Genomic DNA, 20,228 nt, shown 5'->3' with positions numbered 1-20,228 from the left:
GCACTATTCCTATTTGTCTTAGAAAGCGCCAGATAGCTTTCCAGAGTGGTTGTACCAGTTTACATTCCCACCAGCAGTGGAGGAGGGTTCCCCTTTCTCCACAACCTCTCCAGCATGTGTTATCACTTGAGTTTTTCATCTTGGCCATTCTGATGGGTGTAAGATGATCTCTCAGGGTCGTTTTGATTTGCATTTCCCTGATGGCTAATGAGGATGAGCATTTCTTTAAGTGTTTTTCTGCCATTCGATATTCCTCTGTCGAGAATTCTCTGTTTAGCTCTGTTCCCCATTTTTTAATTGGATTACTTGGATTGCTGCTTTTCAGTTTCTTTAGTTCTTTGTATATACTGGATATTAGTCCTCTGTCAGATAAAGGGTTAGTGAAGATTCTTTCCCAATCTGTAGGCAGTCGTTTTGTTTTGATGATGGTATCCTTTGCTTTACAGAAACTTTTCAGTTTCATGAGGTCCCATTTATTGATTGTTGCTCTTAGAGCCTGTGCTGTTGGTGTTCTGTTCAGGAAGTTGTCTCCTGTGCCAATGAGTTCTAGGCTGTTCCCCACTTTTTTTCCAATTGATTTAGGGTATCTGGTTTTATGTTGAGGTCCTTGATCCACTTTGACATTAGTTTTGTGCAGGGTGATAAATATGGATCTATTTTCATTTTTCTGCATGTAGATATCCAGTTGGTCCAGCACCATTTGTTGAAGATGCTGTCTTTTTTCCATTGAATGGAATTGGCTTCTTTGTCGAATATCGAGTATTCATAGGTGTGTGGATTTATTCCTGGGGCTTCTATGCGGTTCCATTGATCCTCCTTTCTGTTTCTATGCCAATACCATGAAGTTTTTATTACTGTTGCCCTGTAGTACAGCTTGAGATCAGGAATGGAGATACCTCCAGATGATCTGTTGTCGTACAGGATCATTTTGGAGATTCTGGGTTTTTTGTTTCTCCATATGAAGCTGAGCATCTTTTTTTCAAGGTCTGTAAAGAATTGAGTTGGTATTTTGATGGGAATTGCATTGAATCTGTAGATTGCTTTTGGCAGTATGGCCATTTTCACAATGTTAATCCTACCAATCCATGAGCACGGGAGATCTTTCCATCTTCTGATATCTTCTTCAATTTCTTTCTTCAGAGACTTGAAGTTTTTCTCAAACAGGTCTTTCACTTGCTTGGTTAGAGTCACACCAAGGTACTTTATGTGATTAGTGGCTATTGTGAAGGGTGTTGTTTCCCTAATTTCTTTCTCAGCCTTTTTGTCTTTGGTATATAGGAGGGCTTCGGATTTTTTTGAGTTGATTTTGTATCCTGCCACTTTGCTGAAGGTGTTTATCAGCTGAAGGAGTTCTCTGGTTGAATTTTTGAGGTCGCTCATGTATACTATCATATCATCTGCAAATAGTGACACTTTGACCTCTTCTTTTCCGATTTGTATCCCCTTGATCTCCTTTAGTTGTCTTATTGCTCTGGCTAGGACTTCAAGTACTATGTTGAAGAGATATGGGGACAATGGACAGCCTTGTCTTGTCCCTGATTTCAGTGGGATTGATTTAAGTTTCTCTCCATTGAGTTTGATGTTAGCTATAGGCTTGCTATATATTGCCTTTACTATGTTTAGGTATGTGCCTTGTATCCCTGATCTCTCCAAGACTTTAAACATGAATGGGTGTTGGACTTTGTCCAATGCTTTTTCGGCATCTAAGGAGATGATCATGTGGTTTTTCTCCTTCAGTTTGTTTATGTAGTGGATTACATTGATGGATTTCCGTATACTGAACCACCCTTGCATGCCTGGGATGAAGCCTACTTGGTCATGGTGGATGATATCTTTGATGTGTTCTTGGATTCGGTTTGCAAGTATTTTATTGAGTATTTTTGCGTCAATGTTCATAAGAGAGATAGGCCTAAAGTTCTTTTTTTGGTTGGGTCTTTGTGTGGTTTAGGTATTAAGGTGACTGTGGCTTCATAGAGTGAGTTTGGTAGTGTTCCTTCTGTTTCTATTTTGTGGAATAGCTTGAGGAGAATTGGAGTTAGCACTTCTTTGAAGGTCTTGTAGAATTCTGCGCTGAAGCCATCTGGTCCAGGGCTTTTTTTGGAGGGGAGACTGTTAATGACTGCCTCGATTTCCTTGGGAGATATAGGGCTATTCAGTCTTTCTACCTGATCTTGACTTAGTTTTGGTAGATGGAATCTTTCAAGAAAATTATCCATTTCATTTAGATTCTCAAATTTTGTGGCATATAGGCTTTTGTAGTATGACCTAATAATTGTTTGGATTTCCTCAATGTCTGTGGTTATGTCCCCATTTTCATTTCTGATTTTGCTGATCTGGATAGTTTCTCTCTGCTTTTTAGTTAGTTTGGCTAAGGGTTTGTCTATCTTGTTGATTTTCTCAAAGAACCAGCTTTTTGTTTCATTGATTCTTTGGATAGTTTTATTTGTTTCTAGTTGATTGATTTCAGCCCTTAGTTTGATTATTTCCAGCCGTCTGCTCCTCTTGGGTGTATCTGCTTCTTTTTGTTCTAGGGTTTTCAGTTGGGCCATTAAGTTGTTTGTATGTGATGTTACGAATTTCTTCTTGCAGGCACTTAGTGCTATAAATTTTCCTCTGAGCACTCCTTTCAATGTGTCCCATAAATTTGGGTATGTTGTGCCTTCCTTTTCATTGAATTCTAGGAAGTCTTTAATTTCTTTCTTTATTTCTTCCTTAACCCAGCTGTCATTGAGTAGTAAGTTGTTTAGTTTCCATGTGCGTGTCGGCTTTTTGTTGTTTCTGTTGTTGTTGAGGTCGAGCTTTAGTCCATGGTGGTCAGATAGTATACAAGGGATTATTTCAATCCTTTTGTATCTGTTGAGGCTTGCTTTGTGGCCCACTATATGGTCTATTTTGGAAAAGGTTCCATGGGGTGCTGAAAAGAAGGTGTACTCTTTTGAGTTTGGGTGAAATGATCTGTAGACGTCTATTAGGTCCATTTGATTTAGGGATTCTGTGAGTGCTTTTATTTCCCTATTTGGTGTCTGTCTAGTTGATCTGTCCCTTGGTGAGAGTGGAGTGTTGAAGTCTCCCACTATTAAGGTATTAGGATCAATGTATGATTTAAGCTTTAATAATGTTTCATTTACGAATGTCGGTGCTCTTGTATTTGGGGCATAGATATTCAAGATTGTGATGTCCTCTTGGTGGATTTTTCCTTTGATGAGAATATAGTGGCCCTCCTTATCTTTTTTTATTAACTTGGGTTGAAAGTCTATTTTATTAGATATTAGGATGGCTACTCCAGCTTGTTTTCTGGAACCGTTTGCTTGAAAAACAGTTTTCCAGCCCTTTACTCTGAGGTAGTGTTTGTCTTTGTTGCATAGGTGTGTTTCTTGGATGCAACAGAATGTTGGATCCTGTTTCCTTAACCATTCTGTTAGCCTGTGTCTTTTTATTGGTGAGTTGAGTCCATTGATATTGATAGATAATAGTGACCAATGCATGTTAGTTCCTTTTGTAATGGAGTCGGTGATCTAACCCTGTTTCATTGCTTGTTTTCTTTTCACTTTTGTTGGGATATTATCTGTATGCCCTGTTTTCTTGGGTGAATTTGTTTTCATTGGATTGGAGTTTTCCTTCTAGTATCTTCTGTAGGGTTGGTTTGCTGTGTAGATATTGTGTAAATTTAGTTTTGTCATGGAATAATTTGTTTTCTCCATCTATGTTGATTGAAAGCTTTGCAGGGTATAGTAGTCTGGGTTGACATTTGTGATCTCTTAGAGCCTCCATGATACTTGCCCAGGCCCTTCTGGCTTTCATAGTTTCTGATGAGAAGTCCGGTGTGATTCTGATAGGTCTACCTTCATATGTTACTTGGCCTTTTTCCCTTGCTGCTTTTAATATCTTTTCTTTGTTCTGTAGATTTAGTGTTTTGACTATGATGTGACGTGATGTGTTTCTTTTCTGGTCTAGTCTATTTGGAGTTCTGTAGGCCTCTTGTATATTTATGGACATCTCTTTCTTTAAGTTGGGAAAATTTTCTTCTATGATTTTCTTGAAAATATTTTCTGGACCTTGGAGTCTGGAGTCTTCTCTTTCGTGAATTCCTATTATTCTTAGATTTTGTCTTTTCATAGCATCCTTGATTTCTTGGATATTTTGTGATTGGAACTTTTCTGATTTTACTTTTTCTTTGAGAGAAGTATCCATTTCTGCAAGGGTGTCTTCAGCTCCAGAGATTCTCTCTTCCATCTCTTGTATTCTGTTTGTGATGCTTACTTTTGTGGTTCCTGATCTTTTCTCCAAGTTCTCCAGCTCAAGGGTTTTCTCATTTTGTGTTTTCTTTATTGATTCTAATTCTGTTTTCATACCTTTCACCATTTCTTTCATGTGTTTGAATTTGGATTCCTGTCTCGCTATGATGGCCTCTATTTCTTTTTTCATTTCCTTCTTATATGCCACTAATTTTTCCTCTACTTGTGTATCTATTTGTTTGGCTATGTTTGCCTGTGTTTCTTTAAGGATATTGTCTATTTCTTCTTTCTTTGCCTCCAATTGACTGGCCATCTCTTTGAAAGACTTGTTCATTTCCTCCTTATGAGCCTCAAATAATTGGGCAAGCATGGCTTTAAAATCATTTTCCTGTGCTTCTGCTGAATTGGTGTATCCATCGATTTTGGGGTTTGCTGGTGAAGTCATGATGTCCTGATTTATGTTGGAAGTGTTCTTTCGCCTACCCTGGCCATTGGCTTATCTGAAACCTTCCCTGTTTGTTTTGGATTCTGCAGATCAGACTGGTGCTGTCTCTCTCTGGTGTCTGGAGAGTTCTTCAGGAAGCTGAGCACTCTCAGCGTGTGCCGAGGACTAGCTGTACCTGTGGGAGGAAAGTATGCAGGCGCAAACGGGGCAAATGCAAGCGTGTGTGCGCGCGCGTGTGTGTGTCTGTGTGTGTAAGTGTGCGTGGATGAGTTTCTCGAGGGACAGAGTGATGGCTAATGTTGAACCCTTGAGTGTGTGGGAGGGGCTCTGCACTGTATATGTCGCAGGCGCTAATGATGATCGCAGCGCAATTTCTGGCATTAACTGTCTTAGCTCCTCAATCAGGCCCACAGGGCAGGAACTTCAATGTCCCCAGTGCCCCTCTGTTTCCCAAAGTGGGTATGTGGGTGGGAGGGGGATTCGATGCCTGGCTTCTGATTTAGAAGGACCCAGGATCTGGGGAACTGCAGATTCTCAAGGATGCACTCACTTACAGGCAGGTCTCTTGGCCGAGATCGTGGTATCCGGGGCTCTCTGCTCTCTGGTTTGGCCCTGCTTCTTTGATGTGTTCCGCCAGTTCTGTGCTGCTGTCACTGCCAGGTTCTGAGGTCTTGCTGCAGCTGGAGATTTCAGGGTGGTCACTTCAGCAGGGATGGGGTAACCAGGCTCTCTGTTCTCTGGTTTGGCCCTGGTCAGTCTTAAACTGGAGGGCTGTGGTGCCCCGCCAGTTCAGTGCTGCTCCGCTGCCAAGTCCCGCTGTAACTGGAGACTGGGTTGCTAGTCCCAATGCTTTCTGGGAAGTCCTGGGATCTCTTCCTTGTGCTCTCCAAGCTTGGGAGGCCCAGCGCCTGGTGTGTCCAGGTTGAATGATATTTCTGCCTGGTTTTGGTGAGTATATAGCATATTCTCTGTCACTGTGGGATTGGGCGGGCCGTACCGTCAGTGATGGCGATCCTGCGAAGCTAGTATGGTGTCTAGCAGATTCACGCCCTGGGAGGATGGTGCAGCCGCTGCACGTGCTGGCTTTTGTCTGCCGCTAAAGTGCTTGGGGCTCCGTCTCAGTGGCTGTATACCCCAGGCAGTTAGGTCTGCGCTGAGAAAGATGAGTCCGCTGTGCTGCTGTGCCGAGAAGGAAGGAGGTCTGGGGGAAGGGAGTGCCGCAAGAACAAAGGGTCGTTTCTCTCCTTCCCCAAGCAAGTCTCCGGGTGACCGGAGGCCAAAGTTTTCACCTCCTGCGATGTTCTCTGGTGTTCAGAAAGCCTCGCTGTGGTTTTCCTGGGTTGGGGGTCCTTCCATTCTCCAACTCAGAAGATCAGGTATCCCACCGCTCAGAAACTGTGTGTGCTAGTCGCCATCTTCTTTATTTATTATTTTATTAATTATAGTTTATTCACTTTGTATCCAAGTTGTAGCCCCCTCCCTAGTCCACTTCTTTTTTTTTTTCAATTACACTTTATTCATTCTGCATCCCCCCATAAGCCCCTCCCTCCTCCCCTCCCAATCCCACCCTCCCTCCTCCCTCTGCTTGCATGCCACTTCCCAAGTCCACTAATAGGAGAGGTTCTCCTCTCCTTTCTGATCTTAGTCTGTCAGTTCACATCAAAATTGGCTGCATTGTCCTCTACTATGGCCTGGTAAGGCTGCTCCCCCCCAGAGGGAGGTGATCAAAGAGCAGGCCAATCAGATTATGTCAGAGGCAGTCCCTCTTCACATTACTATGTAACCCAATTGGACTCTGAACTGCCCTGGGCTACATCTGTACAGGGGTTCTGGGTTATCTCCATGAATAGTCCTTGGTTGGAGTATGAGTCTCTGGGAAGTTCCCTGTGTTCAAATTTTCTTGTTCTGTTGCTCTCTGGAAAGGATCATCCTGAGTGAGTTGTCCCAGAAGCAAAAAGACACACATGGTATATACTCACTCATATAGACATACAACATAGGACAAACCCACTAAAACCTGTGCATCTAAAGAAACTAAGCAAGAGAGAGGACCCTAACTAAAATGTCCAATCCCCATCAGGAAAGGCAAAGAGGATGGACATCAGAAGAAGGAGAAAACAGGAAACAACCTAGGAACCTATCACAGAGGGCCTCTGAAAGCCTCTGCCCTTCCGACTATCAAAGCAGATGCTGAGCCTGATGGGCAACTGTTGGGCAGAGTGAATGGAATTTTAGGTAAGAACTGGGAAATAGTAAGAGCTGAAGAGGACTTTGGTGTAATCTTAACTAAGCAAGTGAAATAATTGTATGAAAAAAACTTCAAGTATCTTCTAGTTTCATCCATTTGCCTGCAAATTTCATGATTTCCTTGTTTTTAATTTCTGAGTAGTATTCCATTGTGTAAATGTACCACAATTTCTATATCCATTCCTCAGTTGAGGGACATCTGGGTTGTTTCCAGATTCTGGCCATTACAAAAAAAACAAACAAACAAACAAACAAAAACAACAACAAAAAACAACCACAAGACCTGCTATGAACACAGTTGAGCCAATGTCCTTGTTGTATACTTGAACATATTTTGGATATATGCCTATGAGTGGAATAGCTGAATCTTGAGGAAGCACTATTCCTACTTATCTGAGAAAGTGGCAGATTGATTTCCAAAGTGGTTGTACAAGTTTACATTCCCACCAGTGATGGAGGATGTGGCCCTTTCTCCACATCCTCTCCAGTGTGTGTTTTCACTTGAGTTTTTGATCTCAGCCATCTAATGGGTGTAATGTGAAATCTTAGGGTCATTTTGATTTGCATTTCCCTGCTGACTAAGGATGTTGAATGTTTCTTTAAGTGTTTCTCTGCCTTTCCTGAGTGAGGTAACCCAGAAGCAGAAAGACACACATGGTCTTTATATATACTCACTTATAAGTGTATATTCATTTATAAGTGGATCTTAGACATATAATATAGGATAAACATACTATAATCTAAAGAGGTGGTACACCTAAAGAAGCTAAGCAAGAAGGAGGACCCTGGATAATATGATCAATCCTCATTCAGAAAGGCAAACAGGATGGACATTTGAAGAGGGAGAAAACAGGGAACAGGACAGCAGCCTACCACAGAGGGCCTCTGAAAGACTCTATCCAGCAGGGTATTGAATCAGATGCTGAGACTCATAGCCAAACTTCAGGCAGATTACAGGGAATTCTATGGAAGAAGTAGAGGGAGGTAGAAAGACCTGGAGGGGACTGGAACACTACAAGAAGACCAACAGAGCAGAATATTCTGGGCCCAAGGGGCATTGCAGAGACTGATGCTCCAACCAAGAACCATGCATGGACAGGACCTAGACCCTGTGTTCAGATGTAACCCAAAGGCAGCTCATTCTTTATGGGTGTTCCCCTGTAACGGAAGCAGGATTGTCTCTGACATGAGCTCTGTTACCACCTCTTAGATCATAGGAAGCTTGCCAGGTCACAAGGAAGACTAATGATACTTGACAGGCTGGGGTCAGATGGTAGGAGAGGAAGACTTCCCCTTTCTGAGGACTAGGAGAAGAGGATATGGGGAAAGAGGGAAAAAGGGTAAGACCAGGAAGAGATGAGGGAGGGGCTACAATTGGGATATAAAATATAAAAAATAAATTTAAAAAGAAATATAAAAAAAAGAAATTTGTGCAGGTTTATGTTGAATGCAGCTTTGGGTGTATGAATGAATATGTATATCTATGTGGCTTATTTTTGGTGTGTGTGTAGATCTGGTTCATCTCTGTGTGCAATGTGTACTTGTGTGTGCATGAGAAAGACAGAGGAGGACTTTTGTTCTATCACCTTCATGTTCCTTGGAAACAGTGACTCTCATTGAACCTGGAATGAGACGGCTAGACAGTAAGTCCTGTCTTCATTCTCACTACAGTGCTGGTACACTGGTAACCTCACAATTAAAGAAAGAATAGGCTTTTGTGGACCTAGAAGCTATTTTTTTGCAGGAATAAAAGGCTGATAAACAATAATTATCAAACGTGGAGGAACTACTATTTTTCACCAAATTTCTTCATAATGTTCTTTCTGCTAATTTATTTACTAACTTATTGTTTTATCACTGGTATTTAAGAGAATCTGATATCAGATTTCTAACTATCACAGAAGTGTGGAACAGTGTCTGTTAATTCTACTTGGACAATGATCTTTTACATTAAATATTTTTTTAACTGTGACTGCAAATCATGGGGGAAAAAGGAGTTCTCTCAAAATAGCAGATTTTAATAGTTAAATAAATTATTATCAGACCAAAACAATGTGTGAATGTTTGTTTGTTGGTGCTGGGTAGTTGTTTGAGATTCTGATGTGTGTCAAAGACAAATATTCTCACTGAAAAAAGTCCTCCAGAGACAAGAACATATACCGTGGAGGAATGTTAGAATCAGGACTCTCAGTAAGTCAGCAGGTCAGAAAACACCTGTCTGTCAAAAACATTATTAAGTCCAGGAGTTTGTCATTTGATGGATCAACTCATAAGGACATGCCTCTGAAGAATAGCAGAGATCAAAGATCAGATTCTGAAGAAGGAAAGAAAGTGGCAGGCTGCAAGAATTACCAGCCAGATGTCCACATGTCAAGAGTCCTCCAGGTGAAGCCAACAGGTAACCTCTTATTTTGCTTTGTATTTAATATACACAGGTACTCTGGAATACAGGTAGAAGTTTATTCACAAAAATACATGTTTAGTTTAATAATGGTTTACACTAAATAAAAGCAGGTTTCTGAGTGTGCTGGAGGATGAAGTATCTTAGCCATTTCATTTAAACCCAATTTAGCATACATATGAATTTATTTTTAGTGATAAAAAAATTTAAGCACATTTGCACTTTCTTTGGACTTTATTCTCTTTTTTTTCAATTATCTTTATCCTTTTAAAATATGTAGTATCAAAAGAGTCAAACATTTAGACATAATTTCTATATATTAGGAGGTATAGATGATTTGAAACTTGCTTAGGGCTCAAACTATTTCATTTACCATGAACTTGTCATTCATTAATTATATTATTAGATATCACAAAGAGATAATTATTTTGTGAATAATTTTTAAATGGGCATTTTTGTGAGTTTACTTAGGTTTAAAACCCACTTTGCTTTTTTATACAGAAATAGTGCAAATTATGTCTTCTTTATAATGAACATATTTTTTTTAGAATTTCGTTTTCCAAAAATTTTAACATTTTACACTTCTAGCTTTTTGCAATAAGTAACCTGAGAATGTTCTAGTGTAAACTAGTTTATTTAGATGTCTGAAGAAGTACTAGACTTCCTTTGAAATGAAATGACTTACTAGAAATATTTTATTTTTATTTTTTTGTTTGTGATATAATTGTATTATATCCCACTTCCTTTTCCTCACTCCAAGCCCTTTCATATACAGCTCGTTGCTCTATTTCACATTCATAGCCTCTTTTTCATGATTTCTATTTACACATTTTAATGCATATTTTAGTTAAGTTTAATTTTTGTTTTAAATGGAAATGTGAAAGGGCTTCCTTAATCCGTTTTCGTTTGTTCGTGTCTATTTGCAGTTTTGGTACTGGAAAACAAAGTCTTTGCCGGTGCTAGGCAAGCACACTAATACTCATTCACATCTACAGCCTCGTTTTCCTCTTTCTCATATTTTTACATTTGGAGCATTTATCATAACTGATACATGAGTATTCGGTCATTTCTGTTCTTCACTCAGAATGTACTTGTTTTCCCTCCCATGTGCCTTTTCAGTCCATAAATCTATTCAGCACATGTCATTTTACATTTAATGTTTATTTCACCTTACCTTCTTCAGGTGTTCGACTGTTTTTCAAACTTCCATTGTTGCATTGACAGTTTTGATGAATGCACTAGAGTAGTATTTGTAAAATGCCACGCAGTTTTGGTTTGACTAATGAATCTCACCAGGTTTGACTTATGACTTAGTGGAATATGACCAAAGCACAGGTGACGTTTGCAGCATCTTGTTTCAAGAATATAAACTGTGAGATGCGCCACTTCTTCGGGAGCCATTGATTCTCCTCAGCTGCTTGAGCTGCGCCAGCACTGGAAGGTTGACCTTGTGCGATCAGAAGGCAGTGATCAAAAATGCAGACATGTTGGGAGAGATGCAACAGGACTCAGTGGAGTGCTCTACTCAGGCTTGGATAAGGGTAACATAAAAAGGATAATGCGACCCACGTAAAGGAGTTTGATAAGAAGTACAACCCCACCTGGCACTGCACTGTGGGGTAGAACTTTGGTAGGTATGTAACACAGGAACCTTAACAGTTCATCTAATTCTACCTAGGCCAGGTGGCCAGTCCTCTGTTCAAATCTGGTTACCCTTGCTCAGAGGAAGCCTATGGCACCTCATTTCCTGAGTGGGTTTCCTAGTAAGGGGAACAGGAGCTGTCTCTGAGATGAACTCAGTGGCTTGCTCTTTGATCACCTCCCAAGTGGAGAGCAGCCTTACCAGGCCACAGAGGAAGACAATGCAGCCAGTCCTAATGAGATCTGATAGACTAGGGTCAGATGGACAGGGAGGAGCACCTCCCCTATCATTGAACTGGGGGAAGGGCACAGGAGGAGATGAGGGTGGGAATGAGAGAGAACAGGAGAGGGGCTACAGCTGGGATATAAAATGAATAAATTGTAATTAATAAAAAATTTTGAAAATTTAAAAATAAAACATGGGCATGTCATAAAATTAGGTGACAATCCTGAGGAATGCAAGATAGGTTTCCAATGTTGAGAAACACCCGATAAGTGTCAGGCAGTAGAAATTTAAGTAAAATAAAGCATGCACTGACATGAGAATCAACTATTTACTTTCAGAAGATTAAATCAACTGAAATATTTCATGTATTTATAAATACACATAAATATCTATTGTACTTGTTTAGGTTGATATAGAGGAACACGTTTTTAAAGGCTAAAAGAGAGCTATCTAAAGAAACTAATCAAGAGGGAGGGCCCTGACTGAAATGCTCAATCCCCATTCTGAAAAGCAAAGAGGATGGACATCAGAAGAAGAAGAAAACAGGAAACAACCTACGAACCTGCCACAAAGGGCCTCTGAAAGGCTCTGCCCTGCAGACTATCAAAGCAGATGCTGAGCCTGATGACCAACTGTTGGGCAGAGTGAATGGAATTTTATGTAAGAAGTGGGAAATAGTAAGAGCTGGAGAGGACAAGAACTCCACAAAAAGAGCAACAGAACCAGAAAATTTGAACACAGGGGTCTTTCCAGAGACTCATACTCCAACCAAGTACCATGCATGGAGATAACCTAGAACCCCTGCACAGATGTAGCCCATGGCAGTTCAGTGTCCAAAGGGGTTCCATAGTAATAGGAAGAGGGACTGCCTCTGACATAATCTGATTGGCCTGCTCTTTGATCACCTCCCCCTTAGGGGGAAGCAGCCTTACCAGGCCACAGAAGATGACAATGCAGCCACTCCTGATGAGATCTGATAAACTAAGATCAGAAGGAAGGAGAGGGGGACCTCCCCTATTAGTGGACTTGGGGAGGAGAATGCATGAAGAAGGGGGAGGGAAGGTGGGATTAGGAGGGGAGGATGAATGTGTTTATGGGGGAATACAAAGTGAATAAAGTGTAATTAATTTAAAAAATAAATAAAAGAGAGATGGTAATGGAGACAAATGACAGAAAATCACCTCCTCCTAGGGGTTGTAGCCTTGCCAGGCACAGAGGAAGGCCACAGATGAAAGCAATGCAGCCAGCCCTGATGAGATCTTAAAAGCTAAGGTCAGATAGAAATGGAGGAGGTCTTTCCCTATTTGGGAACTAGGTGAGAGGCATAGCAGTAGAAGAAGGAGGGAGGGTGGGACTGGGAGGAAAGGATGGAAGGGCTGAAGCAGGAATACAAAATGAATACATTGAAAAAACAAGTAAGTAAATAAATAAATTTTTTTAAAGCATGGACTATGCAAAACACCCAGTGATCCATCCAAAAACAAGGACTGCATCCTAAATCCAAATACCAGAGACTGTATCTTCAGCCTTCCTAAGGGAATACCTCGCTTGAATCTATTGTGTTTTGTACAGAGCATCATCCTCAGTACCTCTGTGGTCATAAAATAATTAGTAAAACAGCTTACATTTGTATTTACTTTCTACTCTATACTTCTGTACCACATTTTTTCTCCCTTAGGAAATTCCTTTAAAAATAAATCTGTTGGAGATGTAATATAGATACTACGGTCAAGTCTTGACACTTTTAATATTGATGTAGATTGCCTGAATTGGTTGACACTTGTCTCATTTCTCTCCTGTGAAATCATCTTCCTTCCATTCTTTTGTATGTTATTTGTGCTAGTTAATTTTTTTTCTTGAGAAGATCAAATGTAGCTAAGATATTTTTCAAACATTATTCATACTGGGACTATAACAACAGCTTTGTTTGGACTCCTGTAGTCAAGTAAAATTTTGAGAATACCAGCTTCCATTATCATGTGTGAAACAATTCCTTATTTGAAATCTATTTTCCTATTAATTTATATTGCTTATAATTTTCTACAAGTCTCTTTGATAAATCTAAGAGCCTTTGGAAACTATCCACTATGAGAAAAGCAATATTCATTCATCTCAGATTTGAGAGAGGAAACAATTATACATAAGTTAACAATGTGTATGCCATGGGTATTTTTGCATACTCATTTTCTCTAAGAAGGAGTCAAAACATTATTTTAATTTCCCTGAATCTTACCCATTATTCAGTTCCACATGGCTATTTTTAATGGTATGTTATTTCCACACTTTTCTAAAGTTTTCTTTTTAAGCAGTGAGACCACTGATATCTTTCTTTCAATAGTTATTTGTTTAATATATATTACTATAGATTCAAAACTAGTTAAAATTGTGTTTGTTTAATGTGTATGAATGTACATTAAATATTACGAACATATTAATATGTCATGGAAACAATATTAAATAGAGTATAAAATATTTATGTATACTTCTTTTAATTGCAATTTTTAATATTTTATAGAAAATGCAATTTATCATGTCTTCTTAAATGATATTGTGTCAAATTTTTGCATAGCAATAGTTTTTTGTCACATTCCTCATTCTCTTCTGGAGCCTTTTGAAATTGAGGTATTGGTGAATGTTCTTATGTATAAACTGTATACATAACTGTGATAATACAAATTTATTTATTTTATAATATTTAAAATACCTTTACTACATGTTCTATGCTTAACTTAAAAGTGTCAAAATACATTTGTTATGTTCCTGTACCTTCGTGCATTTCCTGATCCCATAGTGTACAATTCTGGCTTTGGCAGACTTCATGCTTTCTCTGTCTCTAATGATTAATATTGAAGAGGTTCATTTTTATGATTGAACATTTTCATATGAAACATAAACTGTGTTTCCTATGAGGTAAAGCATTCTTCAATTTTAAGTGCTTTTTAGAATTCTGAAGGATAGTATAATCATTAGTAAAAAGCAATAGTACTGTGTGAAAACAATGCTTGATTCCATGTGAATATTTTTCTTGACACACATTGAATTCTCATCAACAGTTTAATCTAAGTTAATTCTCTTCCATATTATCATTTAAAGTTTTTAACTATACTTACATTTCATTATTGTTGTTGTATAGTTACATGTTTCTCGCCAATATTTTTGCTCCTCCTTTATCAGAAATTAGAGACTTAAAAGCTCAGCAATGCTGCAAGTATCACACAAAGATACTTTTTGTTTTTCTTTGAGGGGGACAAGGAAAGGATAGCTGTTTATTAAATATTATTCGTTCACATATTTCCCAATAATTGACAGTGAGTGAAGGGTCTTAGAACCCTGTTGAATTTCAAAACTCTCTTTTGATTACCTTGCTGCCGGTGTGTGTGTGTGTGTGTGTGTGTGTGTGTGTGTGTGTCTGTGTATGACTGCGTATTCATTTATGATGTACTCCACCAAACTGAATGTAAACTATGTATTCACAATGACTCGGTGTTTAATGGTTAGAAACTTGCCATAGTATTTGTTAATTAATTGAATAAAAGCCCATAAATCAATTTTTTCAGTATAATATCAGGCAAGTAAACAACTATTCTCTTATTTAAATGTGATTAAAATATAATAGAAATTTCTGCAACATGTTCTATCTAGGCTTATTTAGTGTTAGTTACATGTTTATTACATTTTATTACAACAAATAGTTAAAGCCTTTTAAACAAATAATTTGAAAAATCCATTATTTTTAAGGAAAATGTATTTTATTATATTTACTTTTTAATTAAATTTTTATTTTTTATATTAATTACAGTTTATTCAATTTGTATCCCAGCTGTAGCCCATACCCTCATTCCCTCCTAATCCTGCCCTCCCTCCCTCGACTCCTCCCATTCCCATCTCCAAGTCCACTAATAGGGGAGGTCCTCCTGCCTTCCAGATGACCCTATCTTATCAGGTCTGATGAGGACTGGATGCATTGTATTCCTCTGTTGTCTAGCAAGGCAGCTCTCCCTCTCCAGGGGGGTAGCGTGGACAAAGAGCCTGCCACTGAGTCCATGTCAGAGACAGTCCTGTTTCCCTTACTAGGACACCGACTTCAAGACTGAGCTGCTATGGGCTACATCTGAGCAGGTGTTCTAGGTTATATGCAAACATGGCCCTTGGTTGGAGTATCAGTCTTAGAAAAGACCCCTGTGCCCAGATATATTTGGTCTTTGTGGAGCTCCTGTCTCCTCCAGCTCCTATTATCTCCCCTTTATTTCATAAGATTCCCTGTACTCTGTCCAAAGTTTAGTTATGAGTCTCAGCATCTGCTTTGATACACTGCTGGGTTGAGTATTTCAGAGGCCCTCCGTGGTAGGCTCCTGTCCTGCTACTTGTTTTCTTCTTCTTCCAATGTCCATCCCATTTGTATTTCTAAGTGAATATTAATCATCTTACCCCAGGTCCTCTTTGTTGTTTATCTTCTTTAGGTGTACAGATTTCAGTACGTTTATCTTATATTATATGTCTAATATCCACTTATAAGTTAGTATATACCATGTGTGTCTTTTCTGCTTCTGAGATACCTCACTCAAGATGATCTTTTCTAGATCCCACAATTTACCTGCAAATTTCATGATTTCCTTGTTTTTAATTGCTGAGTAGTATTCCATTTTGTTAAATGTACCAAAATTTCTATATCCATTTCTCCATGAAGGACATCTAGGTTGTTTCTTGGTTCTGGCTATTTCAAATAAAGCTGCTAGAACATGGATGAGCAAATGTCTTTGTTGTATACCTGAGTATATTTGGATATATGCTTAGGAATGGTATAGCTGGATCTTGAGAAAGCACTATTCCTAATTGTCTGAGAAAGCACCAGATTGATTTCCAAAGTGGTTGTACAAGTTTACATTCCCACCAGCAAAAGAGAAGGAAGGTTCCCCTTTCTCCCCAACCTCTCCAACATGTGCTGTCACTTGAATTTTTGATCTTAGCCATTTTGATGGGGGTAAGGTGAAATCTCAGGGTTGTGTTGATTTGCATTTCCCTGATGACTGAGGATACTGAGCATTTCTTTAAGTGTTTCTCTGCCAGTCTATATTCCTCTACTGAAAGTTCTCTGTTTAGCTCTGTACCTCATTTTTTAATTGGATTACTTGATTTGTTGCTGTTTAACTTCTTGAGTTCTTTATATATTCTGGATATTAGCCTTCTGTCAGATATAGGGTTAATGAAGATCCTTTCCCAGTGTGTAGGCTGTCTTTTTTTTTTTTTTTTCTGACAACAGTGTCCTTCGCTTTACAGAAGCTTTTCAGTTTCATGATGTCCCATTTATTGATTGTTGCTCTTAGAGACTGTTCTGTTGGTATTCTGTTCTGGATGTTGTCTCCTATGCCAATGAGTTCAAGGATCTTCCCCACTTTTTCTTCTAACCAATTTAGAGTATCTGGTTTTATGTTGAGGTCTTTGATCCACTTGGACTTTAGTTTTGTGCAGGGTGATAAATATGGATCTATTTTCATTTTTCTGCTTGTAGACATCCAGTTAGACCAGAATCATTTGTTAAAGATGCTGTCCTTTTTTCATTGTATGGTCTTGGATTCTTTGTCAAAAATCAAGTATCCGTAAGTGTGTGGATTTCTTTCTGGATCTTCTATTCAGTTCCATTGATCCACCATTATGTTTCTATGCCAGTACCATGCAGTTTTTACTACTATTGTTCTTAGTATAGCTGGAGATCAAGGATGGAGATATCTCTAGACGATCTGTTGTTGTACAGGACTGTTTTGGAAATTCTGTTCTGGATGTTGTCTCCTATGCCAATGAGTTCAAGGATCTTCCCCACTTTTTCTTCTAACCAATTTAGAGTATCTGGTTTTATGTTGAGGTCTTTGATCCACTTGGACTTTAGTTTTGTGCAGGGTGATAAATATGGATCTATTTTCATTTTTCTGCTTGTAGACATCCAGTTAGACCAGAATCATTTGTTAAAGATGCTGTCCTTTTTTCATTGTATGGTCTTGGATTCTGGGTTTTTTGTTTTTCCATATGAAGTTGAGAATTGTTCTTTCAAGGTCTGTAAAGAATTGTGTTGGTATTTTGATAAGACTTGCATTGAATCTGTAGATTGCTTTTGGCAGTATAACCATTTTCACTATGTTAATCTTACCAAACCATGAGCACGGGAAATCTTTCCATCTTCTGATATCTTCTTCAATTTCTTTCTTCAGAGACTTGAAATTTTTTTAAGAACAGGTCTTTCATTTGTTTGGTTAGAGTCAAATCAAGGTACTTTATGTTATTAGTGGCTATTGTGAAGGGTATTGTTTCCTTAATATCTTTCTTGGCCCTTTCGTCTTTGGTATACAGGAGGGCTTCTGATTTTTTTAAATTTTGTATCCAGCTACTTTGCTGAAGGTGTTTATCAGCTGAAGGAGTTATCTAGTTGAATTTTTGGGGTTGCTCATATATACTATCATATCATCTATGAATATTGATACTTTGACTTCTTCCTTTCCAAGCTGGAGTAGCTATCCTAATATCTACTAAAATAGACTTTCAACCAAAATTAAACAAAAAAAGATGAAGAGGGGCACTTCATACTCATCAAAGAAAAAGCCACCAGGAGACATCACAATTCTGAACATCTATGTCCCAAATACAAGACCACCTACATTTGTAAACTAAAAATTACTAAAGATGAAATCAAACATGATCTCAAATCTTTTATAGTAGGAGACTTCAACACTCTACTCTCACCAAGAGACAGATTATCTAGACAGAAGCTAAATAGGGAAATAAAGGCACTTACAGATATATTAAATCAAATGGAACTAATAGATGTCTACAGAACTTTTCACCAAAATTCAAAAGAGTATAGCTTCTTTTTATCACCTTATGGAAACTCCTCCAAAATAGACCATAGAGTTGATCACACAGAGCAAGCCTCAACAGATACAAGAAGATTGAGATAATCCCTTGTATCCCATCTGGCAGTCATGGACTAAAGTAGGACCCCAACAACAACAGAATAATCCATTATTTTATTCATTTTTAAATTTGACAATCCCTATCAAAGAAATGATCAACATTCTGACAATTGAGCAAGAAGAGGAAAATGTCCTGAATCCTTTTTAAGCTACATGTAAAATGAATAGCAGTAATGAATATGCAAATAAAGTCAGTGATATGCCATATGCCTTATTATCAATGGTATATTGTATTTATGTAAATGTGTATAAACAAATCTCTATGTACTTATATATGCTGTGTATGTTTGTGGGAGAGAGGGGTTGGATGTGTGTAAATGGGCATTTTCATTGAGAAATGTTTCATTTCACGTACACTAATTACCATGTGTCGATACATATTCTTTCTAAAATCGCAGTCATACTTAGGTAAGTGGATTTTTGCTCTTTGAATGAAGTTCACAGAAACTTTTGCAGGCTAAAGTTTACAAAGTAAAACAGGGTTCTTTTTTAAATAACACAGTTTTTCCTTCTGGCAAAATGCTTAAGCATTTAAAAGACTCTAACCTGAGTCTTAATCTTAGTATTGTGACTTTTCTCTTTTTGGTTTCAGTGAGAAGTTCTACCACAGGCTCCAACCTAAAGGAGTTCACTATTTTAGCATTTAATATCTTTCTGAACAACAACAACTACAACAAAAAGCTAAGTTTGGCATACTAAATTAGTAGAAAAATATCTATGTGTATAGGAATTAAAAATACGTAAATACTCCTTTAAATGCATAGTTTGGTCAGGTAACCAGTTACCAAGAATAAGTGTGTTATTGAGTATTTAAATGAAAAGATTCAGGAGTGCTGATTATTACTTACTATCTATCATCTCTCAATGTGACATGATTTTCAACACAACCTGTAATGAAGAGAGAGGTTATCTATAATTCAGGTGTTATTCTTGAAGGACTGCTTGGTTTTAAGACTCAACATCTATAGCAGAATATTTATTTCTATCAACAACCAAGCCCTTTGAAAAGTATTGGAGTAGAAAATAACCTGGCACAGTACATGAAAAATAATGATAGAAAGTCTATCAGGTGACCTAAGGAGAATTACTTATTGAATGCAAAGTATATACTACTGAAGTGTATATGGAGTTCAATCACAGGCTTGGAAGGATAAGGGATGGTGTTTGTGATTGGTTCCATCCATTCTGGTCTTTTAACTGTCAGCTCATGGTTGACAAGTTGAATAACTGGAGAATGCCTCTGTTGACTTCAGACAGAATGTTTATTTTATATGACTTGAAGCTCATTTTTCTATTCAACTTTTGAGCAGTTTTGAATAGAGAAATAATCTATTTTTAGTTTTCTGAAATTATAAAATAATTTTCCTCTTATCACATTTGTACAAAAATAAACTGCCATCTTTTTGCATGCCATGCGTTTTGAAAATTCTATCTGATTTGATAAGAATCATAGAGTGGTGAATACTTATTTAAGCATCTTCATAGGAACATATGTGCCCTTACTTTTACAAATGTGCTTCTGTGTCACATGATGATTTTTTTAGATAATTACTTATTATTGATGAACAGCATAATTATTCTCAGAGCAAATGCATATATAATTTAGTGCTGCTTATGCTTCTGCAGCTGCTGCTACTGCAATGCCATACAGATTTTTTATTGCTCATTTAATTTTTCTTTGTCTCATCCACAGATAGATAGGGACATTCATTTTCTGTTTCTATCATTTTTTTATTATTTTTTCATCTTCTGCTGCATAGCGCTGCCATATCGCATAACAAGAAGCTTTCCTGTAGCCATGTGTGTAGGGATAAATTATCTAGCTCTCTTTGGCATTGGAAAGGAAATATTGGATGGTTACTTTATCTTAAAAAAAAAACTATCTCAGTTCTACTGCCCACCTATAGCTATTCATTAAAAGACCCTTGCAAAATTCCCCCTTCCCTCACTGGTATGTCAACTGTTGTTGTCATTATGCTGGTCTTGTTACATTGACCATACCATTCACATTTCATGGATGCAGTGTCCCTATCATGTCTAGAAGATAATACATAGAAGCAGGTATCTTGAT

General features: G+C 38.1%; 1 pseudogene; it reads left to right on the top strand.

The window, feature by feature from the left end:
- Positions 1 to 9,204: 9,204 nt before the first annotated feature.
- On the top strand, positions 9,205 to 11,092 carry LOC110544193 (dynein light chain 1, cytoplasmic-like; annotated as a pseudogene).
- The last annotated feature ends 9,136 nt before the right edge of the window (positions 11,093 to 20,228 follow it).

Source organism: Meriones unguiculatus, chromosome 9 (assembly GCF_030254825.1).
Source record: "Meriones unguiculatus strain TT.TT164.6M chromosome 9, Bangor_MerUng_6.1, whole genome shotgun sequence".
Lineage (NCBI taxonomy): Eukaryota > Metazoa > Chordata > Mammalia > Rodentia > Muridae > Meriones > Meriones unguiculatus.
The sequence above is the reverse complement of the archived record's forward strand: the minus strand, read 5'-3'. Positions and strand labels throughout refer to the sequence as shown.